Below are 6,000 nucleotides of genomic sequence, written 5' to 3' on the forward strand. Positions count from 1 at the left end.
AACAAATAAAAGGAACTCATTTGGGTGCTGTATGTGACAACTATTTGACTATATTCCTCTCATAATTTAATCCCCAAAGTTCCTTTATCAGTTTAAAATCTTTTCAAAGGACTCTGTTCCTGGAACTGAAATCTGACAATAAATGCCCAAAATGTGACTGACTGATGCCCTTTTGTTGAAAGTGGATTAATTACAAAACAATTCCCCTTTTCAAGATGGGGCATATTTTGGTCTCTTTTAAATATTAAAAAACTAAGTATGGTTCTCATGAATGCATTCAACAAGTTATTCCATAGAGTTATTTCGTCTTAGGCAATGCTCTCACGGTGGGGAATGCCGCAGTGAATGGTGTCCAAGTCCGAGACAGACATTAAGTTTCTGAGTTTAAGCTGAACTGTGCTCTCATGCGAGTCACAGTACTGTCGATGTATAAACCCTCTGGCTTCTGTCCACCAAGATCGTTTCTTGGCCTGATCGTCCTAACCTAGAGGGAATCCAGGGCTGCATGACTCGTCTAGGTTTGCAAGCAACTTTTCATACTGTGGCCATCACCTCCTGCCTCAAAAGTCTTAAAAATATGGTCATCAGGTTTTTGTAGGCATTAATAATATCATTGTAATAAGGCAACTTAGACCTCTCTCGTTTCTGTGTAAACAAAAAATTGCTTTACACAAGGGGTGTGGGCGTCTTCTGGCTTTCATTTGTTTTCAGTGTGTTTATGTAGCTTAATTGTCTCATCAGGCACTTTCCCAACATAATTATGCTTTTTAACAAATGGTGTTTATGGCAACCCCTAACAGTGCAAAAGAAAGGATTAGTTTCATCCTCTCATTCCACATTTTGATTCCCTGTGGACAGTTAAATCACACAAAGATGGTGTTAGAAAAATCTACCTTCACAGCAAAAGCTGGAATTAGCGGCCACCAGGCTTTTGCAGCGCAGTCAGGCTCGTGAGCAAAAGGGTAAGTGTCTCCCTGCCTCCTGCACCCACAAAGGAACCCAGAGCAACCCCGCCAGCGTTCGTGGTTCGGGAGAACGCGCTCCCCGGCCGCCCGTCCCTCCAATCACAGTTCGACGACTTCCGGCCACGAACCAAAACGCTGCCGCCCCTGGGGAGGACCGCGCGGGGCGGGCGCGGAGGGGAGCCGCCCGCGGCAGTTCCGCCAGATCACCTGCCGCCCGCGCACGCACCACCTTTCGCGCTTTCGGGGCGGCAGAAAGGCTCGCCGAGGGGCAGGGGCGCGTGCTGCGGTCGCACTCGCCGCCAGGACTCCCTGCGCGGCCCCGCCGCGGGGCCGGTGCGCCGTGGCCACGTGGGCCGAAGGCTAACCCGAGGGGGGGGGGGACCGGCGCGGGCCTCGGGGAAGCCCCCCGCCGCCCCGCGACGCCCGCCGGGAGCAACGTCTCCGGGGCCCGGGAGCGAGGCACGGCCGGCGGCGGGGCTGCCCGGGACCGGCTCCACCGCCAGCGCCGGCGCTCGCGCCCGCAGCTCCGCAAGGGGTTGGGAACCGACCTGCGCGCGCGGAGGGGCGGCGGGGTGGGCCGGCGCGGAGCAGGGGTCGCCGCGCGTGAGCGGCGCGCAGCTTCCGCCTCCGGCCCCGCCCCCCGGACGCCCCGCTCGCGCGCCAGCCCGTCGCGGCGTAGCGCGGAGCACGCTCCCCGGGTCGCCGCCTGACCTCCGGCCCGCGCCTCCTGCGCCTGCCCCCGCCCCTCCGGCGCGCCCCCGCGCCCCCGCGCCGCCCTGGGCAGCCCTGCGGCCGGGATCTTAACGTTCCGTCGCCCCATTCCTTTAGCGTGGGATTCTCCACACTCGTCTCTTGTTAATGAATGACTTTGTAAAAGGGCATCAGAATCTACTGATGAGGTCATTATCCGTTAACCACACACCCAGCAGGGGGCTCTTCGGAGCGCGCGCGGGGGGCACCGTTTCAGTGATGTGTCCCCTGAGAAACACGCCAGCGCTGGCGAGCAGGGGCGGGACCCGTCCCCGGACAGCAGCAGTCGCGGCACCTGCCCGCTGACTCAGTTACAAGCAATTTGAACCCGGCATTAAGCATTTCCCTTTTTTTTCTAGGCCGGTGAACCTTGAGAACACATTTCTCCTACAAAAACCTGTTTTTGTTTTTTTTTTTTTAATATATATAGCAAGGATTAAATGTCACCGTTTTGATCCAATTTCGTTCCTGAAGTGCAATAATCACTAAATAACTACTTTGACAGAATAAATTAATTTTTAAATCTATTTTTTATTTTCTAATTATACTTTTTAAACACAGATTTGAGGAAATTAACATTTATGTGGACATTTGGTTTCTAGCCTAATGTGGCATAAAAATAAGTAACATAATGAGTGTTAAAAAAAATCAGGTTCATGATGCTTCTCACATCATCATCATTGTACTGAGATGTCACAACAGTATTATGTGCGATTGTGTCAGATCCTGCCTTCTCCAGCTCGGAGTGTTGGCAGGTAGGAGGGTTGTTGGCAAGAGGAGGGGTGTTAACCTCAGGATCCTGGATTCGTTCCAAGGCTGGTAATTACATTCTGCCAGCCAAAATTCATCCCATAATTTTAATTGGATAAATCCTTTCTGGCCTAAGCTACTGCTATGCCTGTCAAACTGTTGCCACATTTCACCCCAGAGGTGTCTGTGTTTTAGTTGCAAGAATCAGTCCCTTTGAGGTTGGCTTATCAATTTAAATCCTCAAAGTGCTTTGGGATCCTGTGGAATTAAATATATATTTAGGTATTTTTTTTCTCTACTGAATCTGTAATAGAAATGCGTAAAATAGACATATACCCATGTTAATGCCTAAAAACCAATACCCAGCGGATCTATTTAATGTCAGCGATAATTTCAAAATAATTTAACTAGACCACTGCCCCTTTCTCTTCTCTCCTTTTGAGAGCTTTTACTGACTTTTTGAGAGAACTTTTACTTTTAGTTTCCAGTTTACAAAAAGTACTGCAGTGTCCAACATTTCCTTCCAAGGAGGACAATGGAACTGAATGAAGGCCCTGTATCTCACCTTTCCAAACAGTCCTATGATGGGACAGACTACTGGCTACAAATGGAAGACACAGTGACATTACATCTAGTCTTATCTGTCCCTCCAGAGAAAACAGTGTGACACCTAGGGGCCCATGGTTCTAGCTGTAAAAACTGCTAGAACTAAAACTTCTTTCCCACGTCTCCTAATCCTCTCTGTGAGAATTTCTTTCCCTTTACAGGGATGCCGGGGTGCTAAGTAAGATAACACTTTGGAAAGCAACAACTCCCAGCAGTTACTCAGTAAACCTTAATCCCTTTCTCGACTCTCCTGAGGTCAGACAGAAATGGAGAGACGGCAGGGTCCCAGTGTTCTTTGTGGAGAAGGGCAGCATCTGCCCCTGCCTCAGGACTGTACACACATCTTTTTGGAAAAGACAAGAAGACAGATACCAGCAAGTCTGATGAAAGTTCAGCAGTAAGACTGAAAGTCTTATTTTGCTCTTTTCAGGAATTAAAACATGGGATGCCCGGATGGCTGCATTGGTTAAGCCTCTACCTTCAGCCTAGGGCATGATCCCAGGGTCCTGGAATTGAGTTCCATATCGGGGTCCCCTTGCTTGTCCTCTGTATTTCTCTCTTTCTGACAAATAAATAAAATCTTAAAAAATAAATTGAAAAGTACCTTTAGCTTTTAGCTTTACGTTAGCTCAGCCACATAAAATCCTGCCTTTTTTGTTATTTAAAAGAGCTCTACATCACTTTTACAATATATGAGCATCAAACCTCTCATTGTTTAACTTAGTGTGCTTTGGAGGAGTTTTTCATACATTGTGGGTGAATGAGTTGTCCTGACTACTCCTTTCTCCTGCTAAGGCCATGTTCAGGGCATCACTTCCTTTGATCATTACGTTCCTGTCCAAACACAAATAAGCACCAGAAGAAAGTGTAACTACTAGTCCTAGTGTCCATTCTATCTGTGATACCTGTTTCCTAACACTCCCATTAGTCCCTTGTGAGACAAAGATAGTTTTCTCTCCTTCATCTTCATTTTTGCCAGCAAGGAGAGCAGAGGTCTTCTAGGAGCTTCCCCTGGCCCATCAGAGCTGAGGTGGGTCAAAGGGAGAGGCTGTGCTCTAGTCTGGCTCCACAGAGTTTCTGGAACATAGCACTCAGGCGCTGCCCGAGCAGGGCCGGGATCAGGGTGAGGGAGTGAGGCTTTCACGTCACATGCAAAATTTAAGCGGGTGCCAAAAAACTTGGTAATGCAGTGTCCTAAGAAGTTAAAATTAATGCAAAATAAGAAATCCGCGGTGAGCAAAATAACAACATTTTAAGGAAATACAGAACCCTACCCTGTACTTGTCCGCCTCGGTCACCCTCAGCTCACCCTGATCCCTGCCCTGTGGTTGCGTTCCCCTTTGTACCAGTCTGTTCCTGATTGAAGGCTTAAGAGGAAACTGTACCACTCTGCCCTGCCTGCATCCTCTCCTGGGCCCCCAAAATGGGCAGCAAAACCAGAAATGTCAAGGGTAGAAATTTCCAAGCTAGTGGTTACATATAATTTATAGTCTGTTGAAGAGTTTTCTAGACCTCCATATATAGGAGACTTGGCCAAGTTACCTCACGAGAAGGCAAACCCTTATTAGAACAAGCAAAATAATCAACTCTATTAACTAATAACATTTGTTTACCTATTTATCTGACACCTTTCAAAATATGGTAATTAGAAAGTTTCCTTTTGCACTTGGGAATTTTGAAATAATGTTTTAAAGACCATTTTAAATTAATGCTATGAGACTGTTTTCTAACTTCATATCCCAGCACTTACCTCTGTTCAGGGAAATGTGAGAATTTCCCTTAGAAAGACAGAATCTAATTCCCTTTTTTTTTTTTTTTTTTATTTATTTCTTTTTTTTAAGATTTTATTTTATTTATTTGAGAGAGAGAGACAGTGAGAGAGAGCACGAGCGAGGAGAAGGTCAGAGAGCGAAGCAGACTCCCCATGGAGCTGGGAGCCTGATGCGGGACTCGATCCCGGGACTCCAGGATCACGCCCTGAGCCGAAGGCAGTCGTCCAACCAACTGAGCCACCCAGGCGTCCCTCTAATTCCCTTTTTAAAAAAAGATTTATTTGGGGTGCCTGGGTGGCTCAGTGGGTTAAAGCTTCTGCTTTCGGCTCGGGTGATCCAGGGATCCTGGGATCGAGCCAGAACCCCTTCCTCTCTCTCTGCCTGCCTCTCTGCTTAATTGTGATCTTTGTCTGTCAAATAAATAAATAAAATCTTTTAAAAAAAATTTATTTATTTATTTGAGAGCGAGAAAGAGCACGAGCAGGGGAAGGGGTGAGGGAGGGGGAGAGAATCCTCAAGCAGATTCTCTGCAGAGCATAGAGCCTGACTCACAGCTCAATCCCAGGACCCTGAGATCACGACCTGGGCCGAAATCAAGAGTTGGATGCTAAACCAACTGAGCCACTCAGGGGCCCCGAAATCTAATTCCTAATGCAAATTTTTTTCTTTGAAAATTTTACTTTCACCCTCTTTTGCCCTAAATCAGATTTCATTCTGCCTTCTTTCTTCATGAAACGTGGATCGATTTCACTTCTTCTTCCATGTAAATATGGTCTGATAAATGAATAATTTTTAAAAAGTGACTTTAGTTATCTTTCCAGGACAAGTTAAATACAGAAGTGGTTTTAATTACTTGTTTTAAACTGAATCATGGGATATTATGAAATATCTGTTCTATTAGTCATTTTCTAAAACAGCAAATGGGTTTCACTGCTGCCATTTTTAGTGTGTAGTGGGGGAAGTTATGCTAGTAATTTATTTTAAATGACTAAAAGGAGCCTCATGTCCAGAAAGAAGTTATAACAACTAACAGAAATACTTCCACTGCCCATACACTGCTGCCTTAATCATGGGAAATGATCTCCAGCCATTTTTGTCTTAATGAAGGAAGAAAAAACCCACAAGATTTCCACAATTAAACTTCTTCACCTACATTT

The 6,000-nt window shown here is 46.4% G+C and overlaps 1 protein-coding gene across 1 annotated transcript in view; it reads right to left on the reverse strand.

The window, feature by feature from the left end:
- Positions 1–1,559, reverse strand: part of FTCDNL1 (formiminotransferase cyclodeaminase N-terminal like) — a 146,174-nt gene extending 144,615 nt beyond the window's left edge. Inside the window, 1 exon segment of the mRNA XM_044241238.1 lies at positions 1,514–1,559. The gene's annotated coding sequence lies outside the window, so the exon portion shown is untranslated.
- Positions 1,560–6,000: the final 4,441 nt, after the last annotated feature.

This window comes from Neovison vison, chromosome 3 (assembly GCF_020171115.1).
Source record: "Neovison vison isolate M4711 chromosome 3, ASM_NN_V1, whole genome shotgun sequence".
In the NCBI taxonomy this organism is placed as follows: Eukaryota; Metazoa; Chordata; class Mammalia; order Carnivora; family Mustelidae; genus Neogale; species Neogale vison.